Source organism: Hippopotamus amphibius, chromosome 5, assembly GCF_030028045.1.
Source record: "Hippopotamus amphibius kiboko isolate mHipAmp2 chromosome 5, mHipAmp2.hap2, whole genome shotgun sequence".
Taxonomy (NCBI): Eukaryota; Metazoa; Chordata; class Mammalia; order Artiodactyla; family Hippopotamidae; genus Hippopotamus; species Hippopotamus amphibius.
The window spans coordinates 7,507,849-7,534,263 of record NC_080190.1 but is presented as its reverse complement, the minus strand read 5'-3'; the positions used below and the strand labels follow the sequence as shown (position 1 = coordinate 7,534,263).

Genomic DNA, 26,415 nt, shown 5'->3' with positions numbered 1-26,415 from the left:
TTCTAAGAGGACATGAGAGAACTCGCAAACCAGGAAGAGAATCCTTCACAGAACCCGACCACACTGGCACCCTGCTCTCAGGCTTCAAGCCTCCAGAACTGTGAGGACTACATTTCTTTATTTCTTTATTTATTTTAATTTTTATTTATTTGTTTATTTATTTATTGGCTGTGTTGGGTCTTCATTGCTGTGTGCGGGCTTTCTCTAGTTGCGGCGAGCAGGGGCTACCCTTCATTGCAGTGCGCAGGCTTCTCATTGCAGTGGCTTCTCTTGTAGCAGAGCACAGGCTCTAGGCTCGTGGGCTTCAGGAGTTGCGGCTTGCAGGCTCTAGAGCGCAGGCTCAGTAGTTGTGGCGTATGGCCTTAGTTGCTCTGTGGCATGTGGGATCTTCCCGGAGCAGGGATCGAACCCGTGTCCCCTGCATTGGCAGGCAGATTCTTAACCACTGCGCCACCAGGGAAGTCCAGGAGTACATTTCTGTTGTTTACAGACCACCCAGTCTGTGGTGTTCTGGTAGAGCAGCCCAAGCTCAGACGCTCACCCTAAATCCATTCTTTCTGTTTGTAAACGTGTCTCCTTTTTTGACTCAACACTGTGTTTGTGAGATCCATCCACGTTGCTGAGGGCAGCGATGATCTAACTGTGAGTGGGCATTTGAGACTTTTCTGGGGGTGGGGCAGCACACAGTGTAGGTCGGAATAGTCTCATCATGTGTTTCAGTAAACCTACGTCCATGTTTCCTTTGCGTACATGTCTGAGTGCATTGCTGGTCATAGGGTGTGTAATTGTTCAGCGTGGCTAACACTTTTCCAATATTGTCACCCAGTTCATACTCCCAACAGCCAGGTATGAGAGTTCCAAGAGCTCCATCCTCACCCACACCTGGTACGGTCAGTTGAACATGTTCCAGCCATTGTGATTAGTGTGAGTGGCGATCACTGTGGTTTGAAGTTCCTAAGCTTTGCACAGTGGCAGTATCGTAGCCAAAGAGGTTTACCCAAGGCACGATTAATGCTAATTGAAGTTCCGCTTGCCTGCCGACTAGTGATGTTGATCGAGTACCTTTCTCTGCGTTTATAAGCCATTCAAATAACTTCTTTTGTAAAGTTCTTGTTTGACCCCTTTTTCTGTTATATTGTCTGACATTTCTTTTTGACTTGTAAGAGTTCATATATATTCCAGACAGTAGTAAGATATATATATGTGTGTGTACATATATGTGTGTGTGTTGTATATGTGCATACACACGCATATATATGTAGTCCAAAAGATAGTCTTTTCCCAGCTCAGTGGCTTATCTTTTTACTTTCTTAAAGGTGTTTTTCCTGAACAGAAATTTAAAAATTTAATCTAATCCAGTTTACCAATTGTTTTCCTTTATGGTTAAGTGATTTTGCATCTGGTTTAAGAAATCTTTACCTATTACATCATGAAAATTTCCTGCTGAGTTTTTTTCTAGAAGCCTTATTGTTTTACTTTTTATATTTTGATTTTTGCCTATGGCGTGAAGTAAGGGTTAAATTTTTTGTATGTTATATGACCTAAGGGTCAGAATTTGTCTTTTCTCTATGACTATCCAGTTGACTAGCACCAGTTATTAAAAATAATCCTTTCCCCCATAGCACCGCATCGTCACATTTGTCATAAATCAAATACAGGTCTGTTTCTGAATTCTCTTTTGTTCTAGTGGCCGTAAATCCTCGAGCTTTGTTCTTGGCTATTCTTGGCTCTTTGCATTTCCGTATAAACTTTAGAATCAGCTTGTCAACTTCCACATCCCCTAAATAATCTTGCTGGGATTTTGATTGCATTGAGTCTGTAAATTGATTGGGAAGAATCGACGTCTTTACGATACTGAGTCTTCTAATCCACAAACCAGATATATCTGTCCATTTATTTAAGGCTTTATTAATTTCTTGCAGTACTGACTTGTGTTCTGTGTGGAGATATCTCACGTCTTTCATTAGCTTTGTCCCCAGGTGTTTATTTTGGTGTGTGTGTGCATTGGGGGGGCGAGGTGTGTGTGTGTGTGTGTGTGTGTGGTTTGTCACTAATATATTGAAATACAATTAATTTTTGTTGATATTGACCTTGTATTCAGCAATCTTGCTAAGTTACTTATTCATTCTAAGAGTTTATCTACAGTTTTTTTTTTATTTTCTGTGCATACAGTCATGTTTCCCATGAATAATGTCTTATTTCTTCCCTTCCATTCTTTATACCTGTTACTCCTCTCTTGACCTTTTGCTCTCGCTGGTACCTCCATATAATGTTAAACAGAAGTCCTGATGGGGCATACCCTCGTCTAGTTCCTGATGTCAGGGAGAAGGCTTTCAATATTTCACATGTAGTAAGAAGCTTTTTAGCAGATATTCTATCAGATTGAGGAAGTTTTCTTACCTTTCTATAATCTTTTTTCCTTGTTTTCTGAGTTTCGTTTTATTACTATGGATAAATACTGGATTTTATCAAATGCATGTGATTTCACTCCATATGTAGTTAAATGTAGTAAAACACATTGATTTTTTTGAATGTTAAGACAATCATTTGTAGAATAAACGTTCTTGTCGGGTATTATCCTTTTCATATATCACCAGATTGAGTTTACTAATAGTTTGCTGAGGGATTTTGCATCAGCGTTCATGAAGGAGATTCACTTGTAATTTTCCTTTCTTGTAATGTCCTTGTCCAGTTTTGAAATCAAGGTTGTGTTGGCTTTACAAGATGAATTGGGCAGTGTTCCACTTACTTCCATTCTCTGGAAGAGTTTGTGTAAGACTGGAGTTACTTTTTCCTAAATTGTTTGAAAGAATTGTCTGGCGAAGCCATATGTACCTGGAGAGACAGACAGACAGACAGGCACACAAACACATACACACACACACACACACACACACACACACACAGAGAGAGAGAGACAGAGACAGAGACAGAGAGTTTTACCCGTTTTTTTTCTAGTTGTTTTCAGTGGAGAAAACGCTACTGCCTTATAGCTGGAAGCAGAATTCTCTGATAGTCTCTTAAACGGAGCTTTGCTGCAAGTGGCTGAAAGAATGAAATGTGAAGAGCCTGAACCCCAGCTTCACATGTACTGACAAGATGCAGGTCTGGGCAGTGGGCTCACCTACCCCCGTAGTCTCAGGCCCATCTGGGGTGTGTGGGGGGGGTGCAGGGTAATTCGGCAGAAGGATCAGGGGCAGTTGGGCCCATCAGATGAAAAAGTGAATTCTAGCTTAGCAAGCTTACTCTTGGTAAGAACTTGGGCTAGTTACCAAACTTATCTCTTTACCTCTGAAATAGGGACCATACCCCCTTCCTCACTGGGATGCTGTAGAGATTAGAATTTGGCTAATGCGTGTGAAGTAGGTAGGACTAGCCAGACCCTGAAGCAGCCCTCAAGAAGCAGAGGTAATGAACTTGTTATTATTGTTACTGTTCAAATCACTGAACCTCAGTTCTTAGCATTTTGCAGACCAGGGACCTGGAAGGGGTGAGGCTGCTGCCTGGCGGCCCAGCTCCCAGGAGGAGGCTGATCTCATCCCCCAGTGAGCCGCCCTTCCCAGGCCGTGGGTTGGTGCGCTGTTGGACCAGGACCCTTTCAGGGGCAGCCTGTGGGCCTGCACAAGACAGCCCCTGCAGGATCACAGCCCAGGCTGTGCTCGACCCCTGACCCCGGTAGAGTCCTGGGCAAGTGTCCCACCTCTTCCAGACTAGGGTAGCAGCGCGGGCCCTGCTGGCTGGGCTTTGAAGCCCTGCCTTTGTGTAACTTGGCCCCGTGGCAGGGATGGGGCTAGTTGGCTCAGCTGTGCTGAATTCACACCTCAACACCACTGGCCTTGGATTTGTAAGTCCAAACTATGCATTCTATCAGTGGTTCTCCGTCCTGGCTGCACTTTACAATCCTCCAGGGACGATGAGCAGTGCCAACACCCAGGCCCCACCGCTGGAGCTCTCATCTAACTGGCCTGGAGTGGGGCTGGGGCCACCGGTAGAGTTAAAGAGCTCCGCTCCTGATTGTAACAAGCAGTCTGCACGGCCATCTGTATGTGAGCCCACTGAGGCGGCAGGGGCCCCAGGGCACCTCGGTCCAGGCCGGGGAGGAGCACCTGGGCCGGTAATGACAGCGTGGCAAACAGGTTCTATTTCCTGCCCTGGCCACTCTGCGGTGTGGCCTGACACCACGTTGCTTCCCTTTTTAGAGCACAGCGTGGCAGTGAGCCAGCATCTCGGCCCAAAGCAGGTCAGGCCGGTGGGTGGAGTCCAGGCCTGGGTGACCATAGCTGCCGTCACCCACAGCACACCCACTGTCTGCCAGGCTCTGGGCACTTTACACACATCACGCGGGTGGGATCATCCACACTCCACGGTGAGGACGGTGAGGCGCTCTTGGCCGAGGCCATGGCGGGAGGAATCATCCCAACATGGAGGCCTGTGTGTGTCCCCTTAACGCCCCCTCCCTGGGAGGCCAACAAGCACAGAAGGCAGACAAAGAGGCCCCTCCCTGGGGCTGCCCCTGGAGGATGAGGAGAGAGGAGAGAAGACTGCTCCGCTGACCCTCAGTCTCTGGAAACCCAAGCGCCATCTGGTCCCCACGCAAAAAATATTTCTACAAAATCCTGCCCAGTGATGGTCAAGCTTTCCCAGCCTCACCTCTGGACATTTACATATGCATTAGCACATGTCTGCCATTGAAAGGAAATGGTGGTCTTTTGACACCCATATGTTCCCTTTCAAAACGACAGACTGATATATATCCTCTGAACAGAGCGGATTCTTAGCTGAGCACACGTCCTCCTGATTGGCAGAGGAAGGGTCCTCCAAATTAAACAGGTCTCTACACAGCCCACCAACCATTGGGTCCTCTGTCTACAAGTCAGGTGAAGGCTCCCACACAGATTCAGGTACATGTGAACATCATGAAGGTTGCTTTCTTTTAAAGGAAAGTGTTTAAGTATGTTGGCAGGGAATGTATTCTTCTATCTCTTGGGTTAAAAAAAAATGTTTCAAAGAACATGAGGCATCCTGGTTGGTTTTCCCATGTGGCCTCATGGCTGCAGGGAGCCCTTGTGGGAAAGGAAAGACCTGGGGGCTCTGAGGACCAGATTGTAGCTCCTGCCTGGCCGCTGACTGGCTGCAGGACCTTGGACCGGCCGCTTCCCTGCTCTGCGCCTCCAATCCCCCAGCTGTGAAGGGAGGGGATTGAACTACCTTTGTCGTCCACGAGCCTGGCCGCCCATCAGGAGCACCTGGAGAACTTTTAGGTCTGTTGGCCTTGTAAGCTCTTCAGTCTCTTCTGAACTCCTGGCCAGCCAACCGTCAAGGCCCTCTAGCACTGACATGCTGCATCTGGAGGGACAGCGGCAGTGCCCTGGACTGCACAGCACACCTGACCCGAGATCTCGTGCCCACTTCAATGCCTGGCATGCTGTAATGACGACAGGTCTGGCCAGTCGCTGGTGGTGCTCTCGGGATGATAACCACAGCTAACATCTGTCAAGCCCTTATGGAAAGTCAGACATGGGCTGCATGTGTGTCTCTCATTTAACACAACAGCCTGGGAGGCAGCTGCTATCATTAGCTCTCTGTGAAGCTAAGGAAACCGAGAGATTGGGGAACTGGCATGAATTTAGGTTATAGGACATCTAAGTGGAGGGTGGAGTCAGAACTGGAACTTGGGCAGCTTGGCTCTAAGCCTGTGGCCTTAACCACTCCGTCATTCAGTCCAAGTCACAGGGCCACCCTGAGAAATACAAGGTGATCCAAGCTGGGCAATGGCCTTCCCCAAAGCAGCATGCTGGCCCCTCCCTAGGCCCAGGTGTCCCGTTTTACTGCCTTCCTAAAAGGTGTGCAATAGCTCACTCCCTGAACATCCAATTCCTTCTGAAATGGGTGGATCACCCACGCATTGTCCTTCTTCCTGTGACTCTGGAAGAGATTGTTCTGGAAAACACCCACTGCATGGGTGGGAACCGTGAGTGATGGGGGCGTGGGCACATCACCAGTTTCGGCAGACGTGGACGCATGGCTGTCACCTCCTGTCTCTTGGCCGGTCACTTGGTGCTCAGCTCTATCCCTGCCCTTGGTCCTGTACATGGGCTCGAGGGCACCTCTCCTGTGCAAGCCACACAAGAGACCTTGTCTGGTATCCAAGGTCCCTTCGGCTCTTCTATCAGCTCCAGAAAGTTCAAGGAATCTTTGATGTGTACATTATCATTATTTTTTTCTTACTGGATCTCTCTAAACCCCAATCAATCCAGCCCAGGCGTAGGAATGGTCCCCAAATACAAATGTGTGTGGAGACATGTGCCCTTGAAGAAGAAAGGAAGAAACATTTAGTCAAGGAAACAGACTTGAGATTGCTGCTTCCGGGAGGAGGGCCAGTGAAGAAAGGGCAAAACCACAACATCACGTGCCAGTGATTACTCTTTTCAACCAGGGGAGCCAACATTCCCAAAAAAATAGTTACTAATGTGCTAGACATCTGAGCAATTTCAGGCACACCCAGGCCCAATTGGATTTTTTTTTTTCCCATCCGATTTGTCATGAACTTGCAAGATGCAAGTGTGTGTCTTAACATCTATAAGATCACTGAGAGGTGCTGCTCCCTGGGACTTACACTTGACCTTGTGGGGAGGCAGGACATTGAGAGAGGAAAAAAAAACCTTTGATGTGTAAAGACCGTGAACTTTTTCTTTCTTGCCAATTTATTTCTCAAACATCGCACTAAATTGGAAAGCAGCTGTCAAGGTCCTACACAAGATAGCATTTCGCTAAAATGCACGAAGCCAGGCTTGATGAAGCAAAGAGGGGCTGGAGGTGGCTGGGGAGAGGTTCCCATTCAGGTCAGTTTAAAAGCAGGGGCCTTGATGGTGTACTTCGCAGAATAAACACGGCTCAACTGCTTCAGCAAAATGTCTTTCAGCCAGGATGCGTTAAATAAATTATGATACCTCTGTACCACGGAATGTGGTCCCGCCTTTCTAAAGAACCAGGCATATCTACGTATTTACTGAAATACAAGAAGATCGATTGTTAAGGAAGATGCACTTTCCACTTTTTGCACATTTATCCTTTTCCATATTTTGAAATTTGATTTTGAACCTTGTGACTATACAGCCAATTCAAAAAATAATTCACTGTTTTTAAAAGGGAAAAGAATAATTCACTAAAAATATAATAAAATCAATTTAAAAATGAGTGGGTTTGTGCAAACCAAAGATATTCACCAAAATGATCGCTGAGGTTATCTCTGGACTTTTGGAATAATTTCCACATTCTTCTTGGAATGTTAATTTTTTTATAATAAACGTGTCATTTTGATAAATGAAGCTTTTAAAAATTACTAAATAAAAGCCGAGGACTTTACGAACGCGTCCTTAAGAACACTAGCAAATGAAACAAATGTGGTGTGACTAGTGGGTTAAAAACTACATCAACTAAACACTGGCGGAATACGGAGATAAAAGGAGAAAAGTTGGAAAATTGTGTTTCGAATGTCACACAGATAAAAGAATATTGCTTTAAACTTTTTCATGATAAAAGAAATACGTACGCATAAAATTAGGAAAATTAAAAATGTTACAAAAGAAATCACTTCTAGATTCTTCCCAAACACACTGTTACTGCACTCATACGTTCCCTCTTAGTCCTTTATTCCAGACGTAGGGATTCTTGGTGTCAGTCATAGCATAACCGTGTGACAGCTATTAACTGGTTAGTCAGCTACTGAAATAGCCGTGGGATTAACTTCTTCATTAGTTGAGAGTCCCCCGTTTATGTGGTTGACGCCCATGTCGATGTGCGCCACGATGCCCACAGCACGGACACCATCCCCAACAACTGAGAAGATATTGACTGAGGGAAGGCCTCACCTTCACAATGGAATGTGTCTGCTCTGTGGCCACGGACCAAGCCTGAGAGGGAATTCCAGCAGGAAATTCATGGCCACCTTTTCCCTCTGTCCTTCCTGAACAGGCTGGCATCCGGCTTTATGCCTGAGCGTCCCGGGCAGACCGCTGATGCCCCAGGGTCGAACCCAGCTTCCAACGTGATGGGCATGTGGGGCTCAGGCACTCGGAGCTGGAGGAAATTGGACTTAAGGGCCTCTCAGAAATGACTTCACTACCCCCCACCCACCCCAGAGGCTGAGGGACCAAGCTCTGTGGGCGAGAGAGGGGATGAGGAGGGCAGGGGAATGCCAGCAAGGGAATGGGCTTCAGAACAGCGAGCCCCTTGGGAAGGTAAAATGGCACAGCCACTGTGGGAAATAGTATGGTGCTTCTTCAAAAAATTGAACGTGAAATTACCGTGTGACCCAGCAATTCCGCTTCTAGGTAGAGACCAATGCAAACCAGGGTCTTGAAGAGACATTGGTACACCCACCTTTGTACAAGCATCATTCACAACAGCCAAAAGGTGGCAGCAACCCAAGTGTCCATCCCTGGATGAATGGATAAACCAAACGTGATATACACATACGACAGAGTATCATTCAGCCTTAAAAAGGAAGGAGATTCTGACACCTGCTGCAACATGCATGAACGTTATGCCAAATAAAATAAACCAGTCACGAAAGGGCGAATACTATACGATTCCACCGACGCAAGGTACTAACAGGCACATCCATAGAGACAGAAAGTAGGATGGTGACTCGCAGGGATCAGGGAGTCAGGAATGGCGAGTTATTGTTTGGTGGGTACAGAGTTCCAATTCTGCAAGATGCAGAAGCGCTAGAGGTGGATAGTGGGGACGGTTACACGACACTGTGAATGTGCTTAATGCCACTGGCCTGTACACTTAACATGGCTACAGTGGTGCGTTTTATGTAAGAAAAGGAAAGCAAAGCAAGTTCCCCCTTGAATAGAAAGCCTCCCCCCAGAGCCTCCTCCTGCTGCCCCTCTGAGGAGACAGTGTGCCTGAGTGGGTGGAGGGCTGGCTGCACAATTTGTAGGACCAGGTACACAACAAAAATGTGGGGCCTCTTGTTCAAAGAGCAGAACAGTGGTTCTTTCCTTGCTCCTGTGGTCTCTCTGCCTGTCACGGTGTCTGATTTGCTGTGTAAAGTTGGGCCCCACTCCGTGTGCAGGCCAAGCTCACCCAGGCTGGGGTGCAGGGGGCGGGGAGTCACCGTGGTGGCAGTAGCTACTTGGTGTGGGTGGGGACGAGTGGCTGTGAACTCCCCCTGGAAGCTAAGGTTCAGAACCCCTCCTGTCAGCTCCATTGCCCCATCAGACTTCACTTACAAAACACAGATTCAAAGACAAGGTTATTATGAATTTTAAGGCAATGACAGCAGAGCACTGAACCCCAAGTGTGTGTGTGGCAGGGGGGTCCTGAGTGTGGGGTCCTGTGCAAGAGCTCAGTTCACACACCTGTGGAGCTGGCCCTGGGTGGGTATTTCGGGTTCCTGCGACATTCTCTACCCTCATTCATCCACATTCCTTAGCCTTTTTCCTGAGTTATCTGGGAAGGAGGGGTGAAAAGCCAGGAGGGAAGGTGGGGAGGGTGTGGGAGGGTAAGGTCCGGCCTCTCCCCTGCCACCTTTTCTAATGACAAGGGAGGCATACTGCATGATAAAGTAATTCTTGGAAAATCAAGTTATAAAACAGAAAACTAACACAGTATTAATCTTAAATTAAATATCACTTACCTTATGCCTGTGTAAGGGTAGACTAATATCTGCATATATTCTTTGTATTCATGACATGTCTAACTTTTTCTTAATGTTTTTGATATTTCTGGGCTATGCTGTTTGAGTTTTTTTCAAACTGTCACAAATCTCCAGAAAAATTCCCAATATTTTTATGGAAGAAAATCTGCACATGAGTGGACCCTTGCAATTCAAATCCATGTTGTTCAAGAGTCAAGTGTGCAGTCTGCGTGGAGAAGACGGCCCAGTGGGAGGGAGCTGTGTGCTGGTGGCGCTGGGCCCAGGCTGTGGCCCCAGCTCCCGCATCCTGTCCAGCAGGACCCCGGCCTTGGTCACCACAGGTTCCAAGGGCCCAGCACAACGCCGGTGCCTAGAGGACTGATAGAACAAATGGCTGGGATGAGACGCTGGGCCACAGTCCTGGAAACCACGGTCCCCCAGAGGGGCTGGAGGACGCTGGGAGCACGCCGCTCTTGCTCTGAAGTGCCTCAATGCCCGCGGTGTTCGGGCTCCTCTGTAAAGCTGGAGCCAGCCCAGAACAGGAGGGTTTTGAAGCAAGGCCGATAAACATGGACAGTGGGGACCAAAGGCTCCCAACAAGCCCACGGTGGTGAGAAAGCCAGCCTGGGGTAGGGGCGAGGGGTGTGTGACAGAGGCCAGGTCAGAACCGGGACAGGCCGGAGGCTGAGGTGATGCCGTGTGATTCTGATCCGTACAGGCTGCCAAACCTTTCCTCCCAGAGCCCCAGCTTCTCACCTGCTAAATAGGGATAATTATCTGCCTTCTTTATGGGGTGACTGTGAGATCAAAAAGCTAATGTGTGGGAAAGCGTTTTATAACCTGTAAAGAGCAAGACAACTCGCCAGTGTTTCAGTTCTTCCCTTCCTGCTCCCTCCCTTCCTCCTGCTCCCTTCTCTCTCCCATTAAAGGCCCTCAGACCTCGCCCCTCCGGCCAGCCCTGTCCTCTTAAAAGCAATGCCTCTGACCCCCACTGGGGGAAGCCTCTGCTTCTCCATCTTTCTCTCCCAATAGCAACTCAGAGAAGACCTGAGTCAGCCCTGCAGAGTCTGCTGATCATGGCACTCCCACGACATCACTTTCCTGCTTGGGGACCAGCCCCCCTGAACCTTCAGATTCACAGCTGGTGGGTGGGGGTGAGGCCCAGGTCAGGTAGCCTGGTGTGGGCACGGAGCTGAACATACCTTCAGGGCCACCTCAAACTCAGGTGAGCGGTGCTGCTAGGGATGTTATTTCTGTCCCAGAGCTACCACCCTGGCCTCAGTCTCCCCACGTTTCAGAGACTCCCCGAGGCCCCTCCCCACTCTGGATTTTCTGCTCTTGCCCTGCTGCTGGGGCAAGTCCTGGGCTGAGGGAAGGAGAACCCCCCAGATCAGGGGTTTCCTGCTCTTTCCTGGGTGGCATTGCCTCAGCAAGGGAGGAAGGATCTGGTCTCACCTCCAGCTGCAAAGAAGCATCATGGACCACCTCCCTGCCCTGCTGGACCAGAATCCCAGCTGACCCTGCCAGGTGGAGGACCCATTCTATGCCAGGCACTGCCTCACTCCTCAACCTCCCAAAATGTGGGTAGTGCTTGACCCAGGTTGTGTCAGACACCAGGCGCAGACCCAGGACAGGGTCAGACATGCAGAGATTTATTGGAAGGATGAGGGGGAGGGAGCTGGAGGGCAAGGAGCCCTCAGGGATGATCCCTGAGAGAGGCCGGGGAGGAAGGTTGGGTGGTGTCTTGATCTGCTCAGGCTGCCCAGACAAAAGGCCACAGACTGCGGGCTCCACGGCAGAGATCTGTTTGCTCACAGTTCTGGAGGCGACAAGTCCACGATCACCGTGTTGGCAGTTTGGGTCTCTTCTGAGGCCTCTCTCCTTGGCTCGCAGATGGCCACCTTTTTGCTGTGTCCTCATATGGTTTTTCCCGTGTGCGTGCATCTCCGTGCTCTAATCTCCTCTTCTTCTGAGGATACCAGTCAGATTGGATGAGGGCCCATGCTTATTTTAACTTAATCACCTCTTCAAAGGCCCTGTCTCCAAATACAGTCACATTCTGGGGTATGAGGTGGGGGGGATGGTTAGGACTTCAACACATGGATCTGAGGGGGATACAGTGCAGTCCATAAGAGCTAGGAAGCGCCTTAGGCCTTAGCGCAGCTTTAGGTGTCTGGGCCAGGCTGACAGGGTGCCCTGAACACCAGCGCCCGGGGCCCCCGCATGCTGCAGGAAGGGACAGACACAAATCACCCCTCACCTTCTGTGCTTGGTCACTGGGTGAGAGCAGTGGGGGGAGGCAGGTCCCTGGGGGCAGTGCTGGGGTGTTGGCTCTCTGGGACCCCACCAGCATGCTCTCTGAGGAGATATGAGCAGCGTATTTCTGTGGCAAAGTGTTTCCTGGAGAGAAGAGGAAATATAAGGCCACCAAAACTTGAACCAAAATGCTCTTGGCACCTTTGTCATAATCACCACCTAGAAACAACCCAACTGTCCATTGATGGGTGGATGGGTGAATACAGGGGGTATGTCCATACAATAACAGCCATGAATCAAAAGGAAAGAAGTACTGAAGCATGCAACAATGTAGATGGATCTCGAAAATATATTATGCTGAAAGAAGCCGGATGCAAAAGAGTACGTATTGTATGATTCCATGAATAGGAAGTCCAAGAGGGCAAAATGGTCTCTGGTGACAGACGGTGAGTGTCTAAGGGGTTGAAGGTCAAGGAATTGACTGAGAGAATTTACTGCAGTCATGAAAATGTTCTATATCTTGATTCAGGTTTTGCTGATACTTTGTCAAAACTCAGAATTGTGCTGAAAATCTGTGCATTTCACAGTTAGTAAATTTTACTTCAATACAGGAAAACATCCTCACCGTATAGGTAAGGCTCAGAGAGGTCAATGGTTTGCTCAAGATGCACAGCAGTTGGGCTTGGGTTAGAACTCCATCTGCCCAACCTCTAGTCCATGCCCACCTGGCTCCCAGAACTGACCTACCAGGTTCCTGTGCAGCCACATAAATTCCTGGGGCATGGAAGCTAGTCCCCTCGACAGCTGGGGCCTCAGGCTCCTCGGTTAGTGTCCGGCCCCTGTCAGCAGAGCTGGGTCACAGCCCATCACACTCTGTAGCAGCGTGGGCAGCAGCTCTGGAGATGGGGACCCAGCCCCAAACAGGCACTGGCCTCTGTCAGGCCTCGGCCAGGCTAGAGGAAGCTGCAGGAGAGCCCTCTCCAAGGCTCTGGGGAGCTTGGGGGGTGATCAGTCAAGGCCAAATCTTAGCTCCACCCCTTACCCCAGCTGAGTCTCCTAGCCCAACGATTCTGAGCCTGTTTGCTCAGGAGTAGACTGGGGGTAAAAAAGGGAGGTAAATGGAGAACACATACATAAAGCTCCTGAGACAGAGGAGGCTCTCAACAACGTCGCTTCTTTCACCTCTCCTAATTGCTTCACTCATTCATTCAGTCAGTCATTCAGCAAACATTTATTGATTCCCTGCTGTCATCAGAACTGTGCTATGCACAGAGATGGATCAGTCCTGCAGTCAATGAGCTCACAGCCTAGTAAACAAATTATCAGGATTACTAGTAGCTTTATAAGACACTTGAATACCTGGTTGGGTTAGCTCTGTCCTCCTAATACTTCGTTCTCTGAATTTTCCTGATTATTCTTGAATGTTTACTTACAGAAACCTCAGAAGCAGTTTGTCTAATTTTTAAAAAATCAGCATATAGAATGATTACATATCTTATATAGGTGGTATTTCAAATCAGTGAGAAAAAAGGTAGATAATTTAGTAAAAATATTGAAAAAACGATGTAGCCAAAAAAACTCCAAAATAAATTCCAGAAGGAAAAAAGATTTAAATGTCAAACAATAAAACAATAAAAACATTAGAAGAAAGTTTTTCAACGGGTAAAAAACTTTCTAGACATGACACAGAAACCATAAAGGAAAGGCTAATCAATTTGTCCGTGTAAAAATGAAGCAATTTTTTGGCCTTAAAACTTATCAGGAACAAAATCAGAGACAAGTGACAGGGGAAAAGTATTTGCAGCACGTATGTCGAAAGCCCATTTTCTCGAATATGTGAAAGAATTCCTAGAAATTTTTATGTAAAAGACAAAAAATCAAAATTTAAAAATGAGTGTACAATGCATGAGCAGATAGTTTACAGAAAAGAGAATAAAAATACCTTTTTAAAAAAGCTTTGGGACTTCCCTGGAGGTCCAGAGGTTAAGAATCTGAGTTTTGGATTTCCCTGGTGGTGCAGTGGTTAAGAATCTGCCTGCCAAAGGCAGAAATAGAGACACAGATATAGAGAACAAACATATGGACACCAAGTGGGGAAAGCCGGGGTGGGAGTAAGGGTTGGGGGGGAATGAATTGGGAGATTGGGATTGCCATATACACATTACTAATAAGAAGAAAATATATCAAATTGTATACTTTAAATATATGCAGTTTATTGTATGTCAATTGTATCTCAATAAAAACCTTTAAAGAAAGATGTGGATGCCTTAGAGGACTGGGGCGGGGAGGGTGGGGGGGACTCGAGGTGGGGGAGTCAAGGAAGGGAGGGAATACGGGGATATGTGTATAAAAACAGTTGATTGAACCTGGTGTACCCCCCCAAAAAAAATTAAAAACAAAAAAAAAAACAGATGATTGAACCTGGTGTACCCCCCCCCCAAAAAAAATAAAATAAAATAAAATAAAATAAAAAATAAAAAAAAAGAAAGATGTGGCATATATATACAATGGAATATTACTCAGCTATAAAAAGGAATGAAATGGAGCTATATGTAATGAGGTGGATAGACCTAGAGTCTGTCATACAGAGTGAAGTAAGCCAGAAAGAGAAAAACAAATATCGTATGCTAACTCGTATATACGGAATCTAAAAAAAAAAAAAATGGTACTGATGAACCCAGTACAAGACAAGAATAAGGATGCAGATGCAGAGAATGGACTGGAGGACACGACGTTGGGGAGGTGGAGGGCAAAGGGGAAGCTGGGACAAAGTGAGAGAGTAGCATAGACATATATATACTACCAACTCTAAAATAGATAGCCAGTGGGAAGTTGCTGTATAACAAAGGGAGATCAACTCGATGATGGGTGATGCCTTAGAGGGCCGGGACAGGGAGAGTGGCGGGGAGTAGAGGGAGGGAGGGAATATGGGGATATGTGTATAAATACAGCTGGCTGGCTTTGGTGTACCTCAAAAACTGGTACAAGAGTGTAAAGCAATTATATTCCAATAAAGAGCTTAAAAAAAAAAGTCTTTAAAGGGAAAAAAAAAAAGAATCTGCCTGCCAATGCGGGGGACACGGATTCAATCCCTAGCCTGGGAAGATCCCACATGCTGTAGAGCAACTAAGCCCAAGTGCCACAACTACTGAGCCCATATGCTGCAACTACTGAAGCCTATGCACCTAGAGCCCATGCTCTGCAACAAGAGAAGGCACCAAACTAAGTCTGCGCACGGTCACAAAGAGTAGCCCCTGCTTGCCACAACTAGAGAAAAGCCCGCACTCAGCAACAAAGACCCAATGCAGCCAAAAATAAATAAATTAATTAAAAAAAAAAAAGAAGCCGAGTTGTCAGGGAATTAAGATCCCATGTTCCATGTGTGTGGCTACACACACACACACAAAATTAATTAAAAAATTTTTTTAATTAAAAAAATAAAAAAATAAAAAAAGTCTTATTTTGAGATAATTGTAGTCTTGCAGAAGAGTTGCAAAGATAAAAGTTTCCATGTGCCCTTCACCTAGCTTCCTCTAATATTAACATCTTACATAACCATAGTACGATTATCAAAACTGAGTTAACCTTGGTACAGTACTATTAAGTAAAGTACAGAGTTTATTCTTGTTTCACTAATTTTCCCACTAATGTCTTTTTTCTGGTCCAGCATCCAATTCAGGACTCCTCTTTGCGTTTAGTTGTCTTGTCTTCTTAGTCTCTTCCCATCTGTGATATTTCCTCAGTCTTTCCTTGTCTTTCATGCCTTTGATACTTTTAAAGACTTGAGGACATGGGGTGGGGGGCGAAGGGGAAGCTAGGACGAAGTGAGAGAGTAGCACTGACACATGTACACTACCAACTGTAAAATAGATAGCTAGTGGAAAGCTGCTGAATAACACAGGGAGATCAACTCGATGATGGGTGAGGACTTAGAGGGCTGGGATAGGGAGAGTGGGAAGGAGTCTCGGGAGGGAGGGGATGGGGGATATATGCATAAATACAGCTGATTCACTTTGTTGTACAGCAAAAACTGGCACAACCGTGTAAAGCAATTATACTGCAATAAAGAGCTTAAAAAAATAAAAAATAGCACTGACCAGATATTTTGTAGACTGTCCCTCAGTTCGGGTTTGTCTGGTGTTTTCTTGCAACGAGATTGAGGGGTGAGGTACCGTTTCAGTGTATCATCAGGAGTCCGTGATGTTGACGTGTTAACCTTGATCACTTGGCTGAAGTGGTGTCTGCCGTTTGTTCACTGTAAAGTTACTATTTTCCCCTTTGAAGTTATTGAATATCTTGGGTGAGATATTTTTTTGAGACTATGCAAATATCCTATTTGCTCTTAAACTGTTACCCACTTATTTTAACACCCATTGGTGAATTTTGCCTCAATGGCTATTACTGAGATGTGTTATTGGTGATCATCTATTACCAGTGTCCCATTCCTTCCACATTTATTAATTGGGATTCCTTTGTAAGGAAGAGTTGTCACTTCTCTCCCACTTATTTACTTATTCGGTAAGTCATTTATATCAATAGGGACTCATAGCAATTGATTTCATTTTTTGGATTATAATCCAGTATTACTTAGTGTGTTGTTCATGTTGTTCCCAAATAGTAAACACAAAAACACCTTTTAAAAACGTCCATTGGGGAGATGAAAATTAAAATACAATGGGATATAGTGTTTTTCACCCATTAGACTGACTAAGATGAAAAAGCTAACATACAGCATATTAGTGAGATTAAGGGAAACGTGTGCTCGTATCAAGGTGGGAGTGTGGACTGTATCACCTCTCTGGAGGGCACTCTGGCAACAACAATTAGAATTAAAGTGCACATATCCTTAGACTGAGCAATTCAACTTCCAGGAATTTTTCCTAGAGACATACTCTTACGTGGGAAATGATGAAGGTACAAGGATGGTATCAGCAACACTGCTTGTAATATCAAAAGATTGGAAGCTGCAGAGATGCCAGATGTTAGAAGACTGTTAGTAATTACGAGCTCTCCTGTGAAGGAATGCCATGTGTGGTTATAATGAGACAGGTTTTTAAGTACTGACATTAGGGATGATCCCCAAGCGGTCAGGTTAAGTGAAAAGTCAAGATTTACAGTGCGTATATAGAATACTTTCTGGAAATTTTTCTTAAGTTATTTCTTTGGTGATTCCATCCCCTTTATCTTCCTGGTTCTCTTTTTCTGGGAGAACTTGTGTTATTTGCAAGTGGTGCCTCCTGGACTGGTTCTCTGATTTTCTAATCCTTTTTTTGACTATCTTTATTTCTTTGCCTTCTTTACTTGACTTTCTAGAAAATTTCTTCAATTTTATCTTCTAAACCTTCTATTAAAAGTCTTTAACGTAATTGTTAAAGTATAGTTTACATAAAACAAAATGTACAGATTTTAAATGTACAGCTTGATAAATTTTTATAACGGTATTTATCCATCACCCTATAAGATGTGTTTGCATTTCCATCATAGTAAATTCTCCCGGCCCCTTTCCAGCTGATCTCCTTCCCCCTTACCTCCCCCTTACAGAATCCCTTACAGAATCACTGTCCTGATTTCTATTAACCAAAATAAATTCCTGAAGGATTATGATGTAAAAATTGAAACCATAAAAATACTAGGAGAACATTCCAAGTGGGGAAAGGACTTCCTAAATAGAACATATTATGGCATTTTTAAAAAATAATTTTATTTATTTATTTATTTATTTTTTGGGTGTACACCAAGTTCAATCATCTGTTTTTATACACATATCCCCGAATTCCCTCCCTCCTTCGACTCCCCCCCCCCCCCCCCCCGTCCCAGTCCTCTAAGGCATCTTCCATCCTCAAGTTGAACTCTCTTTGTTATACAACAACTTCTCACTGGCTATTTTACAATTGGTAGTATATATGTCTGTACTACTCTCTCGCTTCGTCTCAGCTTCCTCTTCACCCCCCCCCCCCAAACCTCGAGTTCTCCAGTCTATTCTCTGCATCTGCGTCCTTTTTCTTGTCTTGTCATTGAGTTCATCAGTACCATTTTTAGATTCTGTATATGTGAGTTAGCATACAATATTTGTCTTTCTCTTTCTGACTTACTTCACTCTGTATGACAGACTCTAGGTCTATCCACCTCATGACATATAGCTCCATCTCATCCCTTTTTATAGCTGAGTAATATTCCATTGTATATATATGCCACATCTTCTTTATCCATTCATTTGTTGATGGGCATTTCGGTTGCTTCCATGTCCTGGCTATTGTAAATAGTGCTGCAATAAACATTATGGTACATGTTTCTTTTGGGATTATGGTTTTCTTTGGGTCTATGCCCAGTAGTGGAATTACTGGATCATATGGTAGTTCTATTTGAAGTTTTTTAAGGAACCTCCAAATTAGAACATATTATGGCATTTTTTAAACTAATGAACTTTCTTAGAACAGTCTTAGGTTCACGGAAAACCTGAGAAGAAAGCAGTTTCCTGTAAACCGTTCATCCACACTCCCTCTCTCCCCCTCCCCACCCTTCCTCACCATTGACATCCCTGCATCAGTGTGGTACATGCATTACCGTCGATGAACCAACACTGACACATCATTATCAACCAAAGTCCATCGTTTATGTTAGGGTTCGCTCTTGGTGTTGTGCACTCTGTGGGTTGGGGCAAATGTATGATGACATGTATCCACCATTATAGCATCTTTCAGAGTAGTTCCACGGCCCTAAAAATCTCCTGTGTGCCCCATTTTCACTCTTACCCTCCTCTATAACCCTGGGCAACCACTGATCTTTTAAGTGTCTCCGCAGCTTTGCCTTTTCCAGGATGTCACATTAGTTGGAACCGCACAGTATGTGGCTTTGTCAGATTGGCTTCGTTCACTTAGCAATATGCATTTCAGTTTCTTCCATGTCTTTTCATGGCTTGATAGCTCATTTGTCTTTAGTGTTGAATAATATTCCATTGTGTGGGTGCACCATACTTTATTCATCCATGGTGAGCAGTAGTTTTGTGACTGAGTGTGCAAGGGAGCCCTGTGTATTGTCAGCTCCTGTGCCTTCTCAAGGTTCTTCGGTGCAAACTGAGGGCTTCCAGCTTTCCTCACTGCAGGTGTAGGAACTGACTTTCTTGGGTCTCCTAATCAGTTACCCCCAGCTCATTTGATTTCCAGTTTCCAAAGGGTTGTTGGCATTTTCCTCTCCCGTTCTCTCTGTCCTGTTGGTTTCTATTTGTGTGTGTGTGTGTGTGTGTGTGTGTGTGTGTGTGTGTGTTTAATTGTTTCACTGTAGATTTCAGGAGGAAGTGAAGTTAGATGCATGTGTTCAATCCACCATTTCAACCCAGAAATCCCCCTAATATCTTCTCTTATTTTATGAAGAAATAAATAAAGTGATGTCCCGATTCTTCTTCTATTCTTATATGGCAAATCTAGCAGAATTTTAAAACATAAAGTTTGCCGCCTGAGTTGTAAAATATCATCCCAACATTACTGAATTTTTATGTTCTTGCTTCGAAATTCATGTTGGGTGTTGAAAACCAGTTTTTCCTTTTTCTCACAGTGATTATATGAAATTTCTTGGAAACAACACATGGTATAGAAATTTCTCTTGTCTGAATAGTAACGTTAATGTGGAACTCAAAGAATTCTTGAGCACCTGCCGTATACCCGGCCTGACCCAGGACTGTCCAGTGAGGCTTCAGGGAAGACAGAGCACTTCCACCTGCCGCCTCAATCCTGGGACGGGCCCAGCAGGGCTCCTCTCAGCCCCCTGCCCCATCAAGTGCTGGCACAAAGCTTCCTGGTCACTTCCAGCCAGCCCTCCCCGTCCAGCTGGACCTGTGGGACGGGTCTCCCGCTCAGCTCTGCCCACTTGGCTCCTTTCACTCCCTTGCTGCCGAGGACAGAATTCTGGGGCCGGTGACTACATAGTCAGAGAAGGTTACGTGGAGTCTCCACTTCGGGCCACTTTCCTCTGCGTTTTCTTTATCCAGCTAGTAAAACAACCTCAACAGCGACAGCAAAACAAAGCCTCTTGGGAATTCCCTGGTGGTCCAGTGGTTAGGACTCCGTGCTTCCACTGCAGGGGACGCAGGGCTTGACCTACCTTATCCTGCAAGACTCGTGGTGCAGCCAAAAAAGCCAAAACAAACAAACAGAAAACAAAGCCTCTTTCTGGAAGGAATTCTGTCGAGTAATTCTCAGCCGTTGATGGATACACAGTCTCATTTACTTGTGTAGATTTTTCTGTCTAGGAAGAGAGGTTGGTGAGTGACACGTGTCCCCACATTCTAGAGGAAGGAATGGGATGCATCACAGCAGCAGCGAAGAGAGGGACAAACTGGCTCTGCAAGCTGGCCCTGCCACCACCCCTGCCCACCCCACCCCCCAAGTGAGGATGGGCCGGGAGGGGCTGCCAGCCTAGGGGGCAGGGGGTGCTGTGGGTCCCTCCATCCATTTAACACTGAACATTTTCCTGCATAACTACTCTAGGTAATCAGCCCATAACCCCAAGGCAGGTCTTTCCGCTAATATCTCGTCTAGACCTGCAGCGAAGGAGTCCTCTTCCTTCTCACTATGCGTCAAATCCAGGCGCAGGGCTCTGCCTGATCAGGTGAAGAAAGATGAGGTAGAACCGACTTGATGTCCACTCTCCCAACTACACACAGATGACAGTTGCTGGTGTCTTTCCATGGAGCAGCACAGACAAGACGACCCCTATGTTTGAACCAGGCTGTGAAGGTGGGATTGCCTGCTTTGGAGGTGCGGTAACATTGACCATTAGTAAGACATTGGTCCAGGCTAGGGTCAAACGCTGGCAGCGAGATTAGCCCCTTGGCCTCCCTCTGGAGGTGCTGGGGGTGGAGGGAGGGCGCCGGGGAGGCACCCTCCTGTGTTGTTGAGACAAGAACATGAGAGAGGATGTAGATGTTCTTTCTTCCCACAAATGGTAACATTCAGAAACAACTTGAAAGTCCAGCAGTAGGGGAATGGCTAACTTATGGTATCTTCATAAAACAGAATCTTATACAGTTATTTAATAAAACATCTTCCAAGAATTTGCATGTCATGTGATGTTATGTGCACACTCACATATATACATATATAATTATATAGGGAAATGATTAATGTGAGTAAAGAATATATATATATACTTAAACATGCACACATATATACACACCAACTTCAATAATGATATATTCAAATTATATATTTCTGGAAATTCTTTAAAATTTTATCTGTGATTAGCTCTCTTGGTTTGAGGTATGTGGGTAATTTTAATTTTTTTCTTTATTCCTTCCTGTATTTTCCTGGTCTTCTGTAAGAAATAAATATTAGCCTTGTTTGATTTGCTCCCCCAGAGGAGCAGGGGGTGCTCCCTGAGAAGCCAGAGTTGGGGGGCTGCCCACCTGGACCCCGAAAGGCAATATGAAAGGCAGGATGGTGGGGAAATGCCGCAGCGGAAAGCTGGATGATATTTCCAAGATGGCATCAGCTGGAAGAGGCCAGCAAGAGTGACAATCTGGGGCAAATTCAAGGGACTAGATGAAGTCCAGAGGTTGGGGGTGGAGGGTGTAACTGGGCCCTGGACAGGCAAGAGGGAAGTGGCAGGGCTTTTTTGAGAGAGGCTGAGCCTCGTGTGTGGACAGCATTGGAGTCATTAGTGTGCCAACCCCATGGAGACAAGCTTTACAATCACAGACATATTGGAAAACAGTGATAACACTGCCTTGGGTCACCTTCTCTATGTACATCTGTCACCACTCTCTCGGCATGACAGGCTCCTCTGCCTGCTGCTTTATACAGGGCCATATATGATGGTCTTGGCAAACCCTTCTGTGACCCCTGGGGCCTGCAATAGTGATAACAGCAGAAGCCAGAGCCTCGAAGAGCCACAGCCTGGAGGGACACGGGAAGCACAAGCTCAAGGTCACCAAGTCACAGCAGAGCAGGGGAAGACAGCGGCAGTAGCTGCAAGGGAAAGGCATGAGCCACCCAGGGCCGAGGGAGAAAGATGACCTGGGGAGTGGGCATCTCCTGGCTGGCAGCTCCGAGTTGGACTGGCGCGGTTTCCCTCTGTCCTGTGGTGGCCCCAAGACTGATGCGGCCCAGGTACACAGGGCCACATCACAACCCCTCCAACCTCCTTGGTCCCCTCCTCCCGGCAGCTGTTCTCATCCTCAAGTCCCAGTGTGGCCTTGTTGCTGCTGGACTCCACCATTCTTCAGGAGAATGACGTAGGAGCACAGTCAGAATTTTCCAGACCCTGGAGACACGTGCACCTTTTCTCTATACATTTTGAAAGCCACTTTTTAAAAAATATACATCTTTATTGGAGTATAATTGCTTTACAGTCTTGTGTTAGTTTCTGCTGTACAACAAAGTGAATCAGCTGTATGTACACATATATCCCCATATCCCCTCCCTCCTGAGCCTCCCTCCCACCTTCCCTATCCCACCCCCTCTAGGTTGGCACAAAGCTCCGAGCTGATCTCCCTGTGCTATGCAGCAGCTTCCCACTGTGAAAGCTGCTTTCTTAAGGGTCCAGGATTCATGTCTGGGTCCTGACTTTGTGTCTTTGGCCGCCCTGCAGGGACCCTCTCTCCCGCATGAGGATGCTATTTCTTCTCTGCCCCTGGTTAGTCCCTCCCGTTGGTCAAAATGAAGACCAGAGGCAGAGTAGGTTCCCTCTTGTCTCCTCTTCTAGAATACATGAGAGAAAATTGTCAAGTCAATAATTTATTAAGGCTTTGTGTCTTAAATTCTTAATTTTCATTCCTTCAGTGAATGAGCTTGTCATCGAAGTGCTGTGACCACTTCTTTTTCTTTAGGCCTCAGCCTCAGGGTTTAGAATCTCCAGATGCTGTCCTGTGTTGTGTAATCTGGGTTGCCATGGAGCTGGAAATGGCTTGTAAATGCTGAAATCCCGTGATTTCGCTGGTGCCTGAGAGAGGATGATACGTTATGTGTAGATTTGTGTCACGTGTAGACTAAGCTGCTTGGTGACATCTGAGTTGCGATTTGGTGGTTTGTATCAGCTTCGGATCCTAATGTGATCACCCTCTTGACTCTGTCAATTGACTGAATTACAGTCAGTTGTTAAAACAGCTAAATGACCCATTTAGTAAAAGGATGCTGAATTCTAAGCTGCTGGATGACACCCTTTTCTGGCCTTGGTCTTTCGCTGCATTTACAAAATCTGCTGCCACTGGGGAGTCAGCTGAGAAGTCCCTTTGGTTTTGGGGCTGGTGACTGTCAGTCTCCAAGGGTGGGACTTCCCTGATGGTGCAGTGGTTGGGAATCCACCTGCCAATGCAGGGTCAATCCCTGGTCCTCGAAGATCCAGCATGCCACGGAGCAAATAAACCCACGCGCTAGAACTACTGAGCCTGTGCTCTAGATCTCTTGAGTCGCAACTGCGGAGCCCATGTGCCGCAACTACTGAAGCCCATGTGCCTAAAGCCCGTGCTCTGCAATAAGAGACGCCACAACAATGAGAAAGCCCTTGCAGCAACGAAGAGCCAATGCAGCCAATAAATAAATAAATAAATTTTAAAAATCTCCAAGGGTGCATTGCCATCTGCTAAGCTCTTTCTGCTCCCACCGCAACAGCCTCTTGACCCCATTGTCAGCCTTGCTCTGCACAGCTCCCCCTCGGTTGGGGACCCTTAGTCAGGAGGTTCTAAGCAGCCTCGCTAGAGAACCAAGTCTCCCCACCCTGACCCTTCACCTTTAAGCCAACTGGACAACCACTTGTCATAGACACACCTGTTATGGACACGTTGGGGATGCCCTCGTGGCCCCTTCTCTGACCGTGCCTACAAAGCCACGGTCAAGGACGTGGAGCTAGGCAGCAGTATATTGGTATATAGGGGTTGCAAAATTGGCAACCCATATTGTACCGCACGTGTCAGCATCTGGGGATTCTAAACCCTGAGCCTGAGGCCTAATGAAAAAGAAGTGGCTGCTGCGTGTAGATGACAAGCTCATTGTTTGCGTTACGGGATCTGACCCCTAGGCGAGGGTGGCTGAAGAGACGCCTCACCCCTGCTGAGCGGATCTGACCCCCTAGAATTCCATCCAAATCCTGCGTTAGATGGCTCCGGTGCTGTGTCAGGGGTTAGCACTCTCGTGGAGCCTCTCCACTCAGGTCCGCTCTTGGCACCCCTCCCCCCCACCCATTACACACCTGCTCGTGCCCCTGGGGCTCGAAGGGTATGCCAGGTCCTCCTAGCCTCTGCCTTGGGCAGGTCCCTGAGTATGTTCCTGGGGACTTGCTCCATCCACTGACGACACTTTGGCCCTCCCTGGTATTGTACAACCCTCGCCCCCTCCAGGATGCTCATGCTAGCTCTGGTCAGCCCCTCACTGGCCAAATCCTGGCCCTATTCTTACTTTTTTAAAATTAATTAATTAATTATTTTTTAATTGGCTGTTTGTTGCTGTGCATGGGCTTTCTCTAGTTGAGGTGAGCAGGGACTACTCTTTGTTGTGGTGCACGGGCTTCTCAGTGCGGTGGCTTCTCTTGTTGCGGAACACAGGCTGTAGGTGCATGGCCTTCAGTAGTTGTGGCATGAGGCCTCAGTAATTGTGGCTCGAGGGTTCTAGAGCACAGGCTCAGTAGTTGTGTGTATGGGCTTAGTTGCTCTGCAGCATGTGGGATCTTCCTGGACCAGGGATCGAACCCTTGTCCCCCTGCATTGGCAGGCAGATTCTTAACCACTGCACCACCAGGGAAGCCCCCCTACTCCTTTTTTTTAAATTAATTAATTACTTTATTATTTTATTGGCTGTGTTGGGTCTTTTTTTGCTGTGTGTGGGCTTTCTTTTTAGTTGCAGTGAGTGGGGGGCTACTCTTCGTTGTGGTGCGCGGGCTCCTCATTGCCTTGGCTTCTCTTGTCGCAGAGCATGGGCTCTAGGCGCATGGGCTTCAGTAGTTGTAGCACGTGGACTCAATAGTTGTGGCTCACGGGCTCTAAAGCGCAGGCTCAATAGTTGTGGCGCATGGGCTTAGTTGCTCCGCAGCATGTGGGATCTTCCTGGAGCAGGGATCGAACCCGTGCCCCCTGCATTGGCAGCCGGATTCTCAACCACTGCGCCACCTAGGAAGCCCCCCCCCCCACTCTTTCTTAAAGCCCAAAGGCCAGTAAGCAGGGCCTTGGAGTGACTTGTACAAAGACCCAGAGGGAGGAGAGGGACCAACAGAAAAAAACGCATACTCTGGGAAATGGCTTCTATGCACTGTGCCCCCTGGGTGGGCTCTTCCAGCTCTTCCTACTCATGACCATAGAAAGGGGCGTCTCTGGTGGAGATGCCATCAGAGCTCTTGCGATTTAGAATGGAACTGTCCACCGTTCATGTCATACATGTGCTGAAAATAAAGGTCCAGACACAGGTCTTCCCCCATCACTGTCAGGGCCCAGGGCGGGAGTGGGGGCCCACGTGCCATGTGTTGAAATGTTTACAAGTCATTAATCAAATCCCCCAACTGATACATAAAAATATGTTCTATCCCCCTACCTTCACAAATACATCTTCATAATAAGAAAACAACAAAATACATCTGTTTGTGAACTTTTGAAAGTCAGCAAAGTATCAAGGACAACTGACTTTAATGATTATTGTAAATGTCTAGGTACTTTGTTAATGAACTGGTGATATTTGTGTAAGTAGTAAAGGCATATAAAATTCATAAATTATTCTATATTTGTGCCCCAATATTTATTTTTCTTTCTTGCATTTCAGCAAAGTCACTAGTTATGTTGTTACAGGTAATATTTTTGCATAATTTGTGTCCCATTGACAGCAATGCCAAATTAGATGACTTTTATTGAATCATTGTAATTCTTAGGTAGTTTTTTCTTATTAATTTAGATTTGGAGACGCTTCTCTGGGTTGAAGCAATAGCAACTGGAATTGTTAGTAAAATTATTAAAGCAATATTTAGATTCAGAAATGAGCCATGGATTTCATACACAAACCCATTACAGTGTTTGCTTCTGATATGTGACAAATTATCTTTATTGCAGGAAATAGTACAACATATTGACTTTTAGTATATAAATTACTATCACTTGATTTGCAATTTTCCCCATCTCTTAAAGCAATATCTAGATCCATAGAGTAACACAGCAAATAACTTGGCCTTATGCTTCACACATATTACATCGAGACCTACTTATGGACACATTCAAGTGTAATTTGAATTGTGTAATATTGCACAGTGTTCCTTGGCCACCATGTGCAACTATTGTGAAAACCGTATGTATTTGTGAATACTTTCCAATCTTGAATTAGAACATGAAGGGAAGAAAAAGAAGGCACATAGAGCTACTGGAAAATGATGCTTCTCTATGTAAGAATCTATTATACTCACGATTTTTGAGGATTTGGCAAATGGATCAATTCGTCCTTCTCTCATCTGGCCAAAAGATCTCCCCCTGGCCAAATCCTGGCCATCTCCAATGTTGGTGGCAGCACAACCACCAAATCTCCTGGGTGATCAGACACAGCCACCTT

General features: G+C 46.2%; 1 protein-coding gene and 1 pseudogene across 2 annotated transcripts in view; both read left to right on the top strand.

The window, feature by feature from the left end:
• Positions 1-26,415, top strand: part of ZRANB1 (zinc finger RANBP2-type containing 1) — a 118,475-nt gene continuing 92,060 nt past the window's right edge. For both annotated transcript variants that reach the window (XM_057734345.1, XM_057734342.1), the window contains exon 1: positions 1-100. The gene's annotated coding sequence lies outside the window, so the exon portion shown is untranslated. The remainder of the gene's footprint in view (positions 101-26,415) is intronic.
• On the top strand, positions 958-1,026 carry LOC130854626 (U4 spliceosomal RNA; annotated as a pseudogene).